This window comes from Heterocephalus glaber, unplaced genomic scaffold (assembly GCF_053883595.1).
Source record: "Heterocephalus glaber isolate CG9 unplaced genomic scaffold, H.glaber_assembly_v1.0 deba00000676, whole genome shotgun sequence".
Taxonomy (NCBI): Eukaryota; Metazoa; Chordata; class Mammalia; order Rodentia; family Bathyergidae; genus Heterocephalus; species Heterocephalus glaber.
In genome coordinates, this window is record NW_028258156.1 from 10,837,853 (window position 1) to 10,857,800 (window position 19,948).

Genomic DNA, 19,948 nt, shown 5'->3' on the forward strand with positions numbered 1-19,948 from the left:
TGGATATACAATATGATATTCATCATTGGGAATTAGTACCTTTACATGATATGTCTTGGTTCTTATTTTTTCCCCATTCCCCAGCCCTGCCTTCAACCCCTCCATTCCTCTATTTACAAAAACTCTGTTTCCATTTTTTACTTTTCTCATAATTATTCCTTTTCCTTTCCCCTACCCCTTCCACTTCCCTTCCTCTTCCCATTTGGACCTTTTCTTCCTATTTCACATTATCTATTATACATTTTGACCCTTATTTACACTTTCAGTTTCTCACACCAGAGAAACTTTGGTATTTACAAGTGTGTCCTATTTATTTCACTCAAGAGTATGGCCTCAACGTGCAACCATTTAGTTATAAATGTCTCTAGTTTCTCATTCTTTATGGATGAGCAGTACTCCATTTTATTAAAACACACACACACACACACACACACACACACACACACACACACATAATCTTCTTTATCCAGTCACCAGTTGATAGGCAATTGGGATGTTTCCAAGTTCTAGCTATTACAAAATGTGCCGCTATGAAAATGGGTGCACATATATCACTGTGGTATGATTCTTTTAGTCCTTTTGGGAAGATACCCAGCAGAGGAATAGTTGGGTCAAATGAATGGAACCTCTAATCCTAGTTTTTTGAAGTGTTTCCATACTGATTTCCACAACGGTTGCACCAGTCTACACTCCCACCAACAGGGGAGAAGTGTTCCTTTTTTCCCACACCCCCACCAGCATTTGTTATTGGTTGATTTCTTTCCTTTTTAAAAAATTTATTGGTACATTTAAGGTATACAATATAATGACATTCATCATTGGAAATTTGCACCTTTACACAATCCATCTTGGTTCTTATTTTTCCCCATTCCCCTGCCCTCCCTTCAACCCCTCCATCCTTCTTTCTGAGTGAGGTGGAATCTCAGCATTGTCATTTGCATCTTTCAAATGACTAGTGATGTTGAACATTTTTTCATATGTTTATTTGCTATTTCTATATCAATCAATGAAATTAAGAAGTTAAATTGTCATTATTTACAGATGACATGATACTTTATATGGAAGACCGCAAGAACTCCACCAAAAGTCTTCTAGATGCAATAACCAAATTCAGTAGAATAACTGGATACAAGATCAACACACAAAAATCAATAGCCTTCCTGTACACAAACAACAGACTCACTGAGAGAGGAACTGGAGAAACAGCTCTTTTCACAATAGCAACCAAAAAATGAAATATCTAGGAAGTAATCTAATGAAAGAAATAAAAGACCTCTACTCTGAAAACTACAGCACTCCGAAAATAGAGATCAAAGAGGATATCAGAAAATGGAAGGACATCCCTTGTTCCTGGGTAGGAAGACCCAATATAGTGAAAATCGCCATACTTCCAAAACTGATCTATAGATTCAATGCAATCCTAATTGAAATTCCAGCAGCATATTTCACAGAACTTGAGAAAACAATTAGCAATTTCTTAAAATACCTGCTTTTTCTCATTCTCTACAGTTTCATACTTTCTCCCACTCCAGGCATGTGTTCACCCCCACATCTCCATGGAACCATTCTTTAATGCTGTCTATTGGCATTCTTATCTCAGCAGCATTGGGCACAGATAATAATCTCCTGCCAACTCAATGTCCATGGCTTCCCAGTCTCATTTGCTGGCATCTCCTTGTTGGAGATGCCTGTTAACATCTAAGTGGAAATACTTCAGTGGATAAACAATGTCTCCTCAGTCTCATTCATGTGTGCTCGCAAATCAGCCCTTTTGCTCATCCTCAAATTGGCTATGTTCCTTTCCGCCTCAGAATATTTTCATTTGCTATCTTATCTGCCTAGGACATTGTTCTTCCAAATAGCCCTTCTCTCATGCATATTTCTGCTGAAATAGCACCACAGTGGAAAGATCTATTCTCACCCTTACGTGACATAGTCCTTTTCTCCACCCTCACTGCTAGCCCCTCATTCCACTTCATTTTCATCATGGCATTTTATTGCTAATCGCATGTCATATTTTTATCCATCTATTTGCTGTTGCGGTTGTTGTTTTGTCTCCCTAGGTAGACTGGAAAAACTCCAAGCTGAGGAACTCTGTGTGTCCTTTTCTCTACCACTGTCCTGGTGCCTGCAGCAGTGTGGCATATTACAGGACCCAATAAATATCTGTTGAATGTATGGGTAAGAAAGAATAGCAAAACATTTAAGATGCAGCATCAGTTTAGTCCATGTTTTGATTTGTTACTACTCTACTTTGATTTATACATTCAGTGTAAATGTTTGACATGCACAGCCTACCATGGCAAAGTTCTAAGCAAAGTACTGTGCTTGTGTGTGTGTGTGTGTGTGTGTGCGTGCACAATATGCATACAGAAAGGATTTGTATTTCAGCATTGAAGTTCTCAATGATCTTATAATTTATATTTGTACATTTTAATTATAACACAAGGCAATAGATGGAAGATGTAACATATCTTCCTATTTTTTTCATTCATTCAACAGGGATAGAGTTTTCCAAATATCCCATGCTAAGAAAGGCAACAAAAAAGTGAAATGAAACAAAAAATTAAGAAAGGAAACCATAGGAAATAGGGAATAAGTGACAGTATTCCAGATAGATCTATGATTTGTGCATACAGTAAGCTAAAGTTGACTTAAGAGAATCAATACTCAAGATAACAAGGAGGATTTTAGTGCTTTTTAAAAACTGGTAAGAAATAAAAATGAACTGAGTGACATTTATAAGCAAAAGCACCTGAAAAAGTGCAGGCTGTGAAATACCTTGTGTAAAGAAGCGTTTGCCTCAGCTGTTCCCTAGAGAAGGAAGATATTTTTGCTCTGAATATATAGTATGTAGCAAAGACACAGACTCCAGAAAATTTATTTCAGGCTCAAGGGGAAAAAAGCCAAATACCAGGAAAAATATGTTCCAGACTATGACGATCAGATCAAATCATATTTTGATGAAATACTATGTGGGAGCATCCTGCATGGCTTTTTGTCCTAAATTTTTTTAAGACCAAACTAGCCAACTTTTCATATGGAATTATTGCTCTGTTTTGAATCTGTAATGGTAGATATTATAGAATTGTCAAAAGAAGTTAACTTCAATTTTGAGCCATTTACATTCTTACATGTTTTAAGCACCATACCATGGGAATATTTGACTTCAACTTTGAAAACCTTTTCACTTTGAAAAAAGTGTTGAGTGTCTTGGAAAACTACATAGTTTATTATCTGTGGCTGTATGAAAAAAGGCTATGCTCAGCATTGTTTCTGCAAGGATTGTTTGTTTATTTGTTTAGGTGCTAAATAGAAAGTTCCCTAAAATGACTATCTTATGAGTCTGGGATAATACCTACTGCTTGTTTCTGAAGATTTTAGAACAATTTAGATCTTTAAAAAATATAAAAATAACAATCAAGACAAAAAGTTGCTTCATAATTAAACATTCAGAAAAAGGATGTTAAGGAAGTTCTGTGAGTTGTTTTTTTTCAAATAACTCACTGAAATAAATGTCATATTAGCAAGCTCTAAGAGATTGTTCAACTTTGAGCTTGGTTATTCCTAATCACCTGAGCACACTATGTCTGCTTCAGGCAGCTGTGATCTCTATAATCCTTGTATTCTCTCAGAAAACAAACTCTTGTATTTATTACCTACAAAATGAAAAGTAAAAAAAAGAACAGTACCTCCCTGCAGTGGGGAAGGATTAGGCAGAGCTGGTCATAACAGACACAGAGAACGGGCTCAGAAGCAGAACACCTATAAATTCACATTTTATTAGCCTGGTTCACATCCTGCTCAACTCCTCTCTCCCTCCACAAGAGAAAAATTCCTGTTTACATGTACAATCTCATTGGGACTGTGGAGGAGTATGAATTGTGCACTATGAAAAGAACTGCAGTCAGATGTGGGAAAAGTCAGCTTAATATGACCTATGAGAACGATACATCTCCTAATCTAAATTTCTCTTAAGAGATCTACTATCCTCAGTCCAATGAACTCAAATAGTAACCTCTTGTGAGCATCAGTCACTTAAAAAATTCTGCAGTTAATAAACCAATAAAACTGACTATGAAGTCTGACTGACATTCTGATTTTAAAAATGAAGATAGACTAGCATGACTAGAGAATGAAGATAGCTCTATATTCTTAATATAACTGGTTTCTAAAACTTAGATGTTTGTTTTTAACTGTTTCGTTAAACTAGCAAACATTCCTATTCATAAAACAAATTTAATGACTGTTCAAATTAACCATTGGAGGAAGGAAATGGAATGAAAAAAATCAGAAGACTTCAAACTATTCTCTCCAAAAGTTATTTTCAATAAAGTTACAGTCTTAAACTGGTTTACAAAAATGTGAAATTCTTAAAGATGCAGAGGGTGGAATGCAAATAAAATGTTACATATATATTATCCAACTTTATCCTTCATTACTTGAATTCTATATATAAATGGGAGCCTGTGAGAAGAAAAGGTAAGGGTGGATGGAGAAATCTGAAAGAGATTCAACTGGATTTTTCCAGAGCTAGTTTTAAAATTTTTTAAAGAATAAGGTAGGTAGTTGCCTTGTCGGGTTTGTCTACATTTACTGTATTATGAATCTGTTCTGACTTTAACACAGGAAGTTAGACTATTTGACTCATCCAAGTCTCTCCTAGCTCTTAATATATTTATTTCATTAATGAATATATAGCCTGCCTTGTTCCCAGAAGTACTTGCCATCACTTATAAAAATCCATATGGTAAAATAAAACATTTTAAATTAGGGAAATTCAGAAATAGAGAAAATGAGGATCATATATTATGAAACAGCCAGAAGTGGGAATTCAGATATAAATGTGTACATTTTTACAAAAAAAAAAAATAAGTGAACAATATATTCAGCTCTGAGTCCTCTATCAGATAAACAGAAGTGAGAAATATGATCAGTTTTTAAATTATCATCATGTACAAGATAAAAAACACACCTGTGTTCCCAAAGAAACACATTTTTACTACATTGACATTTCCAACAAACTTTCCCATAGTTCCTCATAGGCAGAACACCAGAGATCTTTGGGGTATCATCTTCAGTAATATGCTGCATCACAGAGAGTACTCCACAGAGCAGTTTTTGCTGTGGCTATCCCATCATGTTCACAAGGGGCCTCATGCCAAAGCACAGTTTAGCAAACACAGTTTAAAAGGGCTACCAAAACCACACAGTCTAAGCACACAGCTTTCTAATTGCTAGCTTTATTTGGGGATGCATTTTTATGCCACTGAACTAACCAAATGGACTCACATGTATGTCCTTTAGCCTGTGTTTTTTTTTAATATATTACATCTTTAAAACTGAATTTTGATAAGAGTTGAGTCAGTGAGGTTATATTCTCTGGCAATACCCTAGAGAATAGGGATTGCATACAGCCAATTCTGATTGACAGTTTATCCAATCCAAACTTCTAAAATTTCTCCTATCAGAACCTATCAGATATAGCCTGGATCATTTGCTGTTTCAACTCTACATAAAAATAAGTCAATAATCTTCAGGTAACTTCAACATTGTTTTAGAAAACCATTCTGATTGTGGTACAACATGTATATCACAATACACATGACACTGAAATTTAAACATCTCAAAACAATATTTGTTCATTTTTTTACTGCTATAAGAAACAGTGACATATAGTTTATAAACCAGAGTTTGTTGACTAGTAAATGAATGAAAACACAAATGAATGATCTTAGTAAACTGATTTCAAAACACTACCTCATAAAATGGTAGGTCTCAGCATTTTCAAGGATGAGTTATTCTGAAAGTTAATAATAGTAATAAAAATAGCAGTAATAATAGTAATAACAGTAATAATGTTGAATCTTACATGTTTGGAATTATAATTGGCTAAGAAATAATATGAATAAAATCCTAAAACTCAGTGATGATTAAGAATTCAATTTATGTCATATTATTTTCAAAACATATACTTACATTTAATATTTATGTGACATCTTTATTGTCTATAGATAATACTTTATGTATAGACTCAAAGATGCCTTATATTAAGTTGGATATCCCCTAGAGATTCATGATATATAAGTTGGAAAACACAAGATAAATTCTTCACCTTTTTTATTTTGGCCTTAAAATTTGTCATGGAGTATATTTCAAGTTGTCCACCAAAGCCACTGAAAATTGGTGTGGTTATCATGGGATAGGAACTCTGCAGCCCTACATTTGAATCATGGCTCCACTGTGTTCCGATTAAACAGCCTGAAGAAATACATTTTACTCCCCTGAAGTCTGTGAAAGAGCATAATTGTATCCACATCATGAAAGTGTTGAGAGGACAGGTGGAACAACATATGTAGAGTTTCACACACAAGAAGAGCTCTGTAAAGTACTCCTTTCTTTCCAAAAGATGCTAGGTAGATAAGATAAATTGATTCATGAGATTTTCTTGGTTCATTATATTACATACATTTTATGAATACATTTTTTGTTTCCTATAACAAAAGGACCTACAACCCCAGCATTTGAAACCATTACTTGATCTACTAGAGACTGCCTATTGTTCTTGATTCCTAATGCAGGTTCTCAAATTTTAAATCGGGATCTGTCAATAGAGCCCATGATCCTTGTTCCATAAGCATTGACTTCAACTAGGGGTGGAAAGCTGAAGAAGAATCAATAAAAGATGAATCAGTGAACTGACTCCATAACAGGCCAAAAGGACAAATAGCAGCCCTGAGAGTTCCTTGGTGGAATACTAACAATCAACAGGACACTGATGAACGAGCATTGCTGTAATACTCAATATTCTATTTAGGGCTATCCAAAAGAAAATCTAAATAATCAATATGCCTTCAGTGTGTCTGTAACAAGGATTCAGGGATCTTTTTCTGTCTTTTCCCCTTCTTGCAACACCAGACAATGGTCTCTTTCTTATAGCTGCTACTGACATTAATTCAAGTATTTCTGACAAGTGGAAAATCTCCTCGTAATTAAATTTCTGCTGTACTTTAATGTTTGCTCCCTAAAGAAAGTTCCTGTTAACAGATTTCAAGCTGTGATAATAATATTTTCTTCCTATGCTATCAAAAGTTGTAATCTATTTCCTTTCCTGGACAAAACTCAGAGTAGCTGTAAGATTTAAGAAAAGCTGTAAAAGGTATTCTTTTTTAAGATTTGGTGAATGGGTCTTGAATATCCACTTAGAGTTCTAAGAGAGTGAGGGATAATATTTGCAAATATATTGTGGTAACTTTATTTAGAAATTTAAATCTCATTAAATGTCACAGTCCAGAATCTGCTGGCTTGTCAGAGGTAGATTGGAAAGTAAGGGTGAGATACATTAAAGGAATGTCATTTATATGAGCTTTTAGAACCACAGCTTTGATAATTAGGTTATAACTTTTGAATATGATAGAAATAAACTGAAAATAATTTCATTAAGTCTGAAGGAGACAAAGCCAAAGAAACAGTTAAGAATACATGGGCCAAATACTAAGGTCAGCAGGATTGCTATGAATATAGCCAACAAGCGTTTCCACCAGGAGGAACTAGCAATATCCACCCACAAAGAGAAGGTCCAAGGCACCTCAGAATGCAATATAGAAGTTGTATTATAATTTAGCAGTTATGAGCTGTTTACAGGGTCAATCTAGTGCATCCTGGTAAAAGAAATCTAGCACATTTGTCATTGGTTCCCATTGTCTGACTGCTCGGAGTATGGCAGCCTCTAGGCAAGAACAAACAAAATTTTTAAGAAGTCAGAGCATGTATCATCTGAGCATGAGCACTAGAATGGAAAGGCAAATTGGGGAAAGAGTCACACTGATATAGGGGGAAGAGATGTTACTCCTAAACCTAGTAAATTTCTGAAATGCGAGTTCGTGTTCTCTAAAATTGAAGAATGAATTCTAGGAATAATGGCGGTTAAGAGTAGGAAAAATTTATTGAGAGTAAGAAAGCTTCTGCCTAAGAGAGACAGAAGGGGAACCGGAAAGTGGGTTGCCCACTCACCCCACTTTTCAAAAATGTTTTATACAGCAAAGCCATGTGGTGAGGCGGGTACAAAATGGGACAAAACTATAAGACTCAATGGAAATTTACAAGGTGGGCATGAGGTGGGACAAAGCTATGACCAACCAATAAGATTACAAGTACAGCCACCCAGGTAATATTGATTAAATGGGGATCAAATGGGAAGACAAATCACATACAAGGAATTCCCCTTCTAAAATATCAATCACTGCTACCCATCCCCAGGGGAAATAGTGCCTCCTCTTTTTATAATGCTAACCAGTGAATGTGCCTCTATTGTTCTCCAAGTTGGTTCCTTGCTGTGTTGGCTCCTGGAGGGCTGACACCTTAAGGGAGGCCCTATCTAACTTCCAACAAGATATCTAATTAACTTACCTATCCACTATAACACTGAGGAATTGAAATAGTGAGTGATTGTCTTAGACTCTTTTATTGATGGAAGTTATCTATAAGTCTGATATTTTGTCATAAGTCTTTCCAGTCTTAGCTGTAAGACGACAGAGATAGTTTGAAGAACAAATTTAGCTAAGAAATTTAAAACTCTAGCTAAGCTCTTATAGATTTTACCATAGTTTTTTCCTAAGGATCCATAACCCTGGTAGTGGTATAGCTGAAACTGCCAGAAGGGGGTCAGTGATTGGAGCCCTTTTCTATACCTAGCTTTATTACTATGGAATTATTTTTATACTTCTTTTGGTTATTCTTTTCTGCTGGGTGTTTAAGATCAAGTTGAAGTGAGACCTGTGTTAATCAAAATCAACCTCTTGCTGTTTATCAAGGTCAGTTAAATCTCCTCAGGCATTACTTTTGAGCCATGCATAGAGCCTCTCTGCTCCTCTGTCAGGAGTGGTCAGGATGGGTCACACACAGCCTTGCTTGACCATGTTGCTTTCAGAGAAAGCATGGGAGATTTTTCCCTCTTAGTGACCCTCCTTTGGTACAAGGTACATTTGTCAGTTTGGTGTCCAGCAATCTCTCTGCTGAGGAGGTTGGGTGACTTACCAAAGAAGTAGGATCTCTCGTAGAAAAGATTTCTTCATGTCTTGGATCTTTGTTGACCTTGAGCGGCCAGGGCCAAAATATTGACTGTCCTCTTAGCCCAGTTACCTTTCTAGTTTTGGTCTCTAAACTTTAGTTGTTGAACTCCCAGAGGAGATCAGTTATATTAGCATGGTAACCTGAGCAGTGAGCTTAACCATTATAATTTTGTCTGGACATTAAGCACTTCTGAAGTATAAAGCACAGTTAGGGGACTGTTATTTCTTACCAACTATGGTTGTTTTAGCAGTTGAATCACTGAGGTGTTAACAGACAACAGTTATACATTATATAGAGAAAATTAAGATCCAGAGCCATATATAATATTTTAGCATGACAATCATGATGACATTATTTTTGTAACACTTACATGTCCATCTTAGTATGGAATTAGTCTTTTAGTCAAACACCTCCATCTGATCACAAGACATTAAATAACATAAAGAAAATTCTTATTTAACATACATATTGGCCTATAAATGTACCTTAGAAGTTCATAATGTCTAGCCTTTAATCTTAGTGTGTGACATCGTTTGGCATCTGAGCATCCCTAAGTGTGGTGACACATATAACAATATACACCACATAAGTTTTATAAAAACTATTATTTGACTGGTTATCTCATGCTAGCTTGACATGTATCTCTTATCACAAGTAGCTGGAGTGTAAACAAAAGGCAGATACCTGAGTCAAAAGATTATTACCATAAACAGTATCTTAGAAGACGTGTATACCTGGATAGCATGAACATAAGTGGTACACCATGAAATAACAATAAGTACCGCATTATAGGAAACCTTTTGTCCCTTAATTTAGTTTTGTATTGAAAGCATTTTTAATAAAACCAATGTATACATATCACAACAATATGTTTAGCAATGTATTTCCCACAAGGCTATGGAAATTATTGGGGACCCCGTTGTGAACAAATTTTCCAAGCAGCTGCTCCTTTATTTACCACGGGGAGTCATGTCCAGTAGTTTTCCTAAATCCAAGGGTCTTTAATTATCTTGATAAATTTTTGGATGACCTATGAGAGCGAGAACATAACAATTAACCCATTATTTTTGACAAATGATAGTTTCCCAAGTTATATGCCTACCTCCTAAAGCCAAAATAGAATACAGAGAAAAGTACTATGATGCTATCTCACAATTAGAATTATACTGTAAGAGAGAAAAAAAATGGTCAAATTATCTTATGTTGAGACTTACTTTACATTAACCACTCCGATAGTCTTTATGCCAGACTCCTCCCTAGAGGTCTCATACTACATTTTCATTCACAGATATTTTAAAGCTGTGTGAATGGAAAATCCATATTTGCTAGGTTTTTTTTTAAGTAATTGAACTTCTTCCTTCTACTACATTTACAAAGCTGTATCATGACTACAGAGACAAGCTATCAACCCTCTGTGGATAGCAGGAAAATGTATCTCTAGAACATTTGATGAAAGGAGAATTTATAGTTGCTCATGAGCCACTTAAAAGACCAAATGGTATGATAATTTAGAGACTTCTGGCTTTCATTAAGATAAAGTTATAAAACTTTCTCCAATTTCAAATGTCAATTTACTATTTGTAATAATTAACCAAATAAAAATAACCAAAGAAGAAACAGAGAGATTCCATAGCCTCAAATGGACCTCTTCGGGTTATTAACACTCTAGGCAACGTTTTCTTCCTTCAGTAAAGACAGGGTATGAACAGGAGGAAAGGTTCCTTATGAACGTAAAGATGAAACAAGAAAGCAAGGCTTTCTCACAAATATTTGACAAATTAATTTTGCCGCCACAATTATTAAAAAAGTGACATCAATAAAATATTTACATATTGTCACTATTAAAATTTTGCCCATTCTAGGCATTTACCAATTCTCTTTTGAAAGCAAAACCTTAAGTCTCAATCTACTAATATCATTTTTTAAAATTCTTTTATTGGTACATTTTAGGTATACAATTCATTTACATTTCTCATTGGGAATTGTACCTTTACCTGATGCATCTTGGTTCTTTTTTTTTCCTTTCCAAGCCCTTCCTTCACCCCCTCCACCCTTCCCTAGTTACAAAGACTTTATTTCCATTTTTTCCATTTCTCAGCATTTTTTCTTTCCCTTCTTGCCTTTCCCCTGCCCCTCCCACTACCCCTACACCTTTGGACCTTTTCTTCCTATTTTGCATTATCGATTATTCATTCTAAGCATTGGTACATTTTAGGTATACAATATAATGACATTCATCATTGGAAATTTTCACCTTTACAAAATCTCTCTTGGTTCCCATCTTTCACCATTGCCCAGCCCTCCCTTCAATCCCTCCATCCCTCCCTATTTACAAAGATTTTGTTCCTATTTTTCTATTTTCTCATATTAATTCCATACCCTTCTTTCCTTTCCCCTACTCCTCCCACTTCCTTCCCCTTTGCCCCTTTTCTTCCTATTTCACATTACCTATTATACATTTAGTCCTTATTTACACTTTCAGTTTCTCATTCTAGAGAAACTATGTGGTATTTATACATGTGTGTCCTATTGATTTCACTTAAGAGTATCCCCTCAATGTGCATCCATTTAGCTATAAATGTCTCCAATTTCTCATTTTTTATGGCTAAGTAGTAATCCATTTTATTAAAAAAACCACATTTTCTTTATCCGGTCTCCAGTTGATGGGCATTTGGGCTGTTTCCAAGTTTTAGCTATTACAAACTGTGCTGCTATGAACATGGGCGCACATATATCACTGTGGTATGATTCTTTTAATTCTTTGGGGAAGATCCCCAGCAGTAAAATAGCAAGGTCAAATGGGACTTCCAGTGCTAGTTCTTTGAGGTATCTCCATACTGATTTCCACAGTGGTTGCACCAGTCTACACTACCACAAACAGTGGAGCAGGGTTCCTCTTTTCCCACAGCCCCTCCAGCATCCTGTTATTGGTTGATTTCATGATAGCAGCCATTCTTTCTGGAGTGAGGTAGAATCTCAGCATTGTTTTCATTTGCATCTCTCGAATGACCAGTGATGTTGAACATTTTTTCATGTATTTATTTGCTATTTCTACTTCTCTGTCTGAGAAATGTCTGTTCATATCAGACGCGCATTTTTGGATTGGGTCTTTAAATTTGGGAGGTCTGATCTTTTTTAGTTCTTTATAGATTCAAGATAGTAGACTTTTGTCTGAGGAAAAGCAGGTGAAGATATTTTCCCACATTGTGTGTTGTCTCTTCACACTGCTGGTGGTTTCTTTTGCTGTGCAGAAGCTTTTTAATAAGAAGAGATCCCACTTGTTGATGGTTTGTGCTAGTTCACAGGAAACTGAGGTTTTGTTCATAAAATCTTTTCCTACACTGATGTCTTCAAGAGTTCTACCTAACCTCTGTTCCAAGTGGTTCAGAGTTTCTATTTTAATATTTAGATCTTTAATCCATTTCTATTTTAGTTTAGTGCATGGTGAGAGATATAGGTCTAGTTTCAATCTTTGGCAAGTTGAAACCCAATTTTTCCAGCACCATTTATTACAGAGGCTATCTTTCCTCCAGTGAGGGTGTTTGGCTCTTTTATCAAAGATGAGATGGCTGAGTGTGTCTGGCATTGTTTCTGCATCTTCTAATCTGTTCCACTGGTCCTCAGGTCTGTTTCTTTGCCAGTACCATGCTGTTTTTATCACAGTAGCTTTGTAGTAGAGTTGCAGGTTGGAGATTGTGATACCCCCTTCCATATCTCTGTTACCTAGAATTGCTTTTGCTATTCTGGGTCTCTTCTTGTTCCAAATGAATTTTTGGATTGTTTTCTCGAGGTCCATGAAGTATGCTGCTGGGATCTCAATTGGAATTGTATTGAATCTATATAGGAGTTTTGGAAGTATGGCCATTTTCACTATATTAATCTTTGCTACCCAGGAGCAGGGGATGTCTGTCCATTTTCTGGTATCATCTTCAATCTCTCTTTTCAGAGTGCTATAATTTTCAGAGAAGAGGTTTTTGATTTCTTTCATTAGGTTGATTCCTAGGTATTTCAGTTTTTTGGATGCTACTGTGAAAGGAATTGTTTGCCCTATTTCTCTCTCAGTGAGTCTGTCATTGGTGTAGAGGAAAGCTATTGATTTTTGTGTGTTGACCTTGTAAGCATCTACTTGACTGAATTTGGTTATTAAGTCTAGAAGACTTTTGGTGGAGTTCTTGGGGTCTTCTATATAGAGTATCATGTCATCTGCAAATAATGACAATTTGACTTCTTCATTTCCTATCTTTATTCCTTTTATTTCTTTCTCTTGTCTAATTGCCATGGCTAATGTTTCCAAAACTATATTAAACAAGAGTGGTGATAGTGGACATCCTTGTCTTGTTCCTGAGTTTAGTGTGAAGGATTTCAGTTTTTGGCCATTTAGTATGATATTGGCTGTTGGTTTTTCATAGATGGCTTTTATCAGTTTGAGATAGAGACCATCTATTCCAATGTTTTGTAGGGTTTTTATCATAAATGCATGTAGGATTTAGTCAAATGCTTTTTCTGCATCTATGGAGATAATCATATGGTTTTTGTCCTTGGCTCTATTGATATAGTGTATTACATTGATTGATTTGCGTATATTGAACCATCCCTGCATCCCTGGGATGAATTCCACTTGATTAGGGTGTATGATCTTCTTGATGATCTTCTGCATTCTGTTTGCCATTATCTTATTAAGGATTTTTGCATCTATGTTCATTAGTGAGATTGGCCTATAGTTCTCCTTTTCAGTTGGGTCTTTCTCTGCTTTGGGGATCAAGGTGATGCTTACTTCTAGGAATGAATTTGGGAGTATTGCTTCCCTTTCAGTTTCATTGAAGAATTTAAACAGTAGTGGCAGCAGTTCCTCTCTAAATGTCTTGTAGAATTCATCAGTGAAGAATTGGCTTTAATCTTGACATGCCACATTATAACATGATCATCAGAAAGCAGTTAAGCAACTTCTAAGAAATCAATGATTTAAAAATTTCCTTGGGAAAAACCTATTCTTATATTCCTTTCCCCCTGTCTCTACTTACCTTAAACTTGGGCTCCAAAATCTCTAATTGAGTCTGCCACTATATAAATGCTGAAGAGAATAATTCAATCTTTTGTTAATCTTATTGGCCTCACAATATCAAACAATATAATGTTGTATGGTCCAACCAAACACATAATGACTCCACAATAAACATCTTTTAATATAATCTTGCACACAAAAAGAACTAAGCTGAAAAAGCAAGTTCTGCATATTCTGAGAGTCTTGATAATAAATAAGTGAATCAATAAAGCGTATTATAAAAATATTTTTCTTTATCTCTGAGAAAATGAAGAAGCAAAGGGATTTTCCCAAGCCATTTTAAATCTAAATTCACATGAGAAATTGTCAATACATCTGACTTACTGCAACTAAATTTTCTTTTCTACCCTAAATAGGACATAACTTTGGAGATAGTTAGGGAGAATTCACCTTTTCATCATGTAGCTCCTTGTTTAATCTTGTTTAGATTTGACCAATAAGGATAACTTAAGAACATCTCAAAATAGAGATACTGTCCCTTGATCTTTTACTGCCCAACCTCTCCTCGTATTTACTTATTTTGAGTGAGGGGTTTGGAGAAAAGGACTAATCATTGCTAATGAATTTGGTGTTGGTGAAAAATACCAGATGGGCAGTCAAAGAAACTGAAGTTCTTTTATTCACAGGCTAAAGCAAAACATTTCCCTCTGTAGTTTGACTCCAGATGCAACCTAAAGTACAGAGTTATCTTGCATTTCCAGACCTGTTCAGTGTCTTCTTCATTAATCAGAATCTTCACATTTCATCGGGTATCATTCTTGATAGCCGTGTTCCAGCTACACAGAACTCATCCTTTCTCATTACTCATTTCTCAGGCAGGTTTTGCAAGAGTATTTTCACATTACCCGTGGTGTCTTTGGGCATAAAGTTAATATATAATGTTGAAGAAAAATGAACTTGGGGACATACAAAATAAAATATGTGATGATCTGTTTTGTTCTTTCAGCCACCAAATTTTGGACAGATTTGTGCCAAGCCAATGGGTGGCTTAATGTGCACTGAATCAAAGTACCCACCCTAGAGCACTCCTGACTCAAAAATAGTAATGATAATCTCATGTTGGCTCATGATAGTGTTCCACTATTACATCATGGGAAATGTTCAGTGAGAGGGAAATAGCAATGCAAATACCACAATAAATTTTTGATAATAATTACATCTTTAAAATAATTACCATTTTAATTATACCCACATCACAATTCGGAAAGACAACTTTTTATTTTAGATATCTTACCTGAAGTCACCCAGATAATAAAAAGAAGCATGATAAAACCCAAATTTATAGGGATCCAGAAATCCTCTATATGACACTGTTTCCCTGCTGTCAAGTCCACATTTCTAGACTAGACATTGTTTCATGTGCCCAACTGTCTCTGAGATACTTTCAACTGTCAGTATATCCAGCATTAGAGTTGAGCATCTACCAGCTCCCATTCTGTTATTTGTACCACTATAACAAATGCTTTCTGCAGTCACATTTAATTTTTCTATCATTTATATCCTCAGTATTCAGGTACTCAATCTTCTGGGGGGTGGATTCTACTGAAAGTATTTCTGATTTTAAACAACAAAGAGAATTTACTAAAATATATATATATATATATATATATATATATATATATATATATATATGCCAGTTAATTTTAACTGTCAACTTGACTGGATTGAGAGACTCCTGGACAGGTAACTGAACCATGAGGACATTGACCTCAACAGTGGGCAAACTCACTGATTAGTTCATAGCTGAAAGAGCTATTAAAAGGTGGGGTCACACAGGAAGAAGTGGGTTAGGGAGCATGTCTTTGGGGACTGTATTTGGTCCCTCACTCTTTCATCTTTGGCTCTTCTGCTCTCTGCTTCAGGGCTCCCATGTGTTAAGCAGCTTCCCTTCACCTGCCCTCTGCCATGATGGCTCTGTATCAGAGCCAGCCAAGAGTAGACCGAAATCCCTGAAGCTGTGAGTCAAAATAAACCTCTCCTCTCCTCCTTTAAGATGTGGGTGACAGGTATTTTGTCCCAACAATAGGAAAGCTGACCAATATATTATGCCATTGCAAGAAAAATATTTCTTTGAATGCTATTATGTCTCTGTATCGAGGCCAATCAAGACTGAGAGATCATTCTCTAAAGTGAAAATTTGTCATATTTGAACAGAAGGACTAGAAGTGATATTTCTCCTTTTTTCAAAATAATCATTATTATGTTATTGTGGCATAACATATAGAAAATACCAAACTAACACAAAAAGACTTAGCAATTTCTCTCTCTATTGCCACTACTTCTTTAAGCTTTTGTCATTCAAGCTTTCCATAAATGATGTTCTTAGTTTCTCCAACCCACTCTACACAGCTTTATCTAGCTGATCTTATTTAAATAAAAAATTGAAAGAGCAGAGAATATATTTCTAAAAACCTTTATCAAGTTGGTCTAAATCCAAAACATTGGAAAAATAAAATCATTCTATGAGCTTAGCTTACTTTCTATTTCCAGTATCACTTGGCTAAAATGTGCGTGTCACTCCTGGTAGCCGTGACACATTCTTACTTCCATTTTTTGTATAATTATGTATGACAAGCTGTTGCCACTTTGCTTTAAATAATACTTTTTTGTTGAGTCTTCAGTTAACATGCCAGTTACTTTATAAGCCCTTTTCTAAGCCTTACTTTCTACTTCCTTCCTGTCTTGGATAGAAAATATCTGCTTTATATTTAAACATTTTTTTTACTTAATGCTGTCTTATGTTATTCCCTTTATATTTTCTGTATATGTATTGGTAAGATCAAGAACCAGGTCTTAGAGCCCTTTCTTTGATTATATAAGAATATTCAGTAAATAAAAAAGGATTAATAAACTCATATTGACTTGAATGGAGTTAATGCTGCTTTCCACTTCATACATTTATAATATATATTATAATATATAATATACATATATACTTTCCAACATTTCATGAATTTTCTTTAAATTCAAATATTAGCATATGAGAAAAATCCTCCTCTTTCTTGAAACTCTACTTATATGTATGTGTGTATGATTTCCCTCCATGCAATAATACGTGTGATGCTAGCTCAAATCAGATCCCTGGAAACAAGGATCTAACTTGACATTTATCCATACATTGCCACCAATTTTTATGATCTGCACTGCAATTTATCAATTTTTAAGTGTTAAATGTCCCAAAAGCTGGGGCCTCATCCTCCCCAGGACAACATAGTGAACTTCACCTTCAAATTGCTGAAAAATGCTAATGTCTAATAAGTTCAGTGAAATTTAGAACTCCTTTTTGGCTCAGTATGTCCCATGGCATGGCTGTGAGAATTAGCAAGCAAAGTAAGGGGGATCAGAGTGTGTAAGTTTCCAGAAGGTTGAACGTTAGAACCACTTACAGAGCTTTGATGAAATTCTCCTGCCTGGTCCCAGCCCAAAACAATTAAATCAAAACTGGCTGGGTCTCAGTGACCTGAAATAAATGTAACATTTGCTCCCTGAGGCTTTCATGCATTCTTACTCACATAGACACCTCTCTGGCTCCTGGCTAAGTAGGCCAGGTTTTCTGGCCCTTGGTACCTTAACAGAGTGTAAAGTTCCTGGTCAGTAGCATTGCATTTGCATGTTTCTTAGGCTATGAGGAAAATTCCTGGGCAAAATCTGTGACAGATGCTAGGACAACAGGTAATATAAAACTTTACAAGTTTGATTGCCTTTTACCTCAAGACCAAGTGGCTCAAGAAAGTGCATTTTAGAAGATTAATTTAATCCATGGTTTGTTCTTTGTGATAATAAAAGCTTATCTGAAAATTGCTGTGAAACTTTTGTGAGTCCCTCTCACCATTTGGAATGTCAATAAAGTAGAAAACGAGACCACTTATTTACCAGAGTGATAAAACATGCAAGCCTCACATGTAGGCTCCATATAGTTTTTCTTTAAACAACCTAATGGGTTTCTTTAAGGTGCAATTTAGGAGCCTATATCAATTCATGTTATTCACACTATGTTTACATTAAGATTTTGTTTCTTTCTTAAGTACTTTAAACTTAGTAGGCTCAATTATGTTCAATGAATCCAGACACTCAATAAATGCTTTTTGATGATGATAACGATGAAGATGTAGTGTTCTTGTCTTTCCTTACACTGAATATTCCACTCAAGTTCAGACAGGAAGTATTGTCTTATCCATTTGGATTTTTTTCTTAAAATTATACAAGGCAGTCATTTTAGTCTATTTCTTTGTCTTCATTTTCTTAAGGTAGAATGAAAGAGAAAAAATTGTATTTTCAGACCAAGCTGCATCTTCTATTCACAAGACAGGTAATACAGAGAAACTTGTGCTAGGTTTTGTTCTATGCTTATTTTTCTTTGCTTCATTTTCCTGATTTCACAAAACACTGTTGTTCAGGTCGTGTTCCCACAGGTAGTGCTATGAAGTGGGGTTCAGGGTCAGAGGCCAATGGGCTTGCTTTTATACATGTGACTCTAACTGTAACCCAATGCGTCCCTTTTCCCTGAGCAAAGCATTTGTCTTCTCAGCATGAAGCATCTAAATGCAGTGCAGGGTAGGACCTTGCAGACCTTTTCAGGACTGACATTTGGAGAGGTAAAACACACACTTGAGGTTTAATGGTGTTAGATATGATGAGAAAATAAATAATGAACCATGGTTAGCACCTCATTATACTTTGAAAATCTGAAAATACTAGTTGCCTTAAATTCCAAAAAGGTCTCAAACATCTTACTTGACTAGAGATTTCAATCAAAAAAGAGTCTTGCATAGCTCGTTGTTGTAGTGGCTTCCCTATAAAACAAAAAAATGGCCCCAAACACTACACAGACCCCTTTCAATCAAAGAGCCTGCACTTTGAAAGTTAACTTTACTGCCTGATTCTGAAGGTTTCATTTTTGTGGCCCGACAGGTTCAAACAGAATGTCTGTTTTCATTTCATCAAGCTTAATCCATACATAACATCCTTTCCCACTATATACTAGACTACAGCTATCAAATGAAGATATGATGTCTGTGTTTGGGTTAGTTACTTTAAATCCTAATGACCATGATGTAATCACTGTAATCAAGAAAAGCTTGTCTGTCTTTACATTTAGGTTCCTTACGGTTGGCCTGGCACACTTTGGAGCCTTTTCATTAAGCTTGCCACAATTTTCTCTAATTTGTAATTATCAGTGAGCCTGCCTCACACAGTACTGTGGTCCCAAATTAAAACTGATTCCATTGGTTTTTGTAGTGGTGGTGGTTGTGATGCTGGTTGTTGTTCTGACAAAACAGTTTAAATATTTGGATAAGAAACTTTATCAACAATACACTTTTTATTTTACTAATGTGTTTGTATATTTGAGTGCTTCGTTCATATTATGCCTTTTAAACAATTATATAAAAAATGGAGATTCTCCTTTACCCAAGTAAATATTTAGAGAAGGAAATTTAGAGTGAATTAAAATGAAAAAAATGACAATGAGTATACATGTGAATATAAAATGTTTTTCTTAAAATCTCTTTTGTGTTTTTAAACAATAGCAATTTCTATAGATGAAAGGGAAATTGTACAAATACCCTTAGTATGAGAAGAGTTAAGCTATTGGAAAATCTCTACTATGTTCCTATTTTAAGCATCAGCTTTTAAGAGTTATAGGATCATTCTTTCAATTGTTCACTAGAAAGGAGTCATACAATCCCTTTCATCCCCTTATCTAGTGAAAATATTTGTTAATAAATTTGGAAATCAAGGACAATTGAATAAATTATCTTGGTAAAAATAACCATTCTATCCGACAGAATTTTGTTATTCAAAGCCACTTAATGT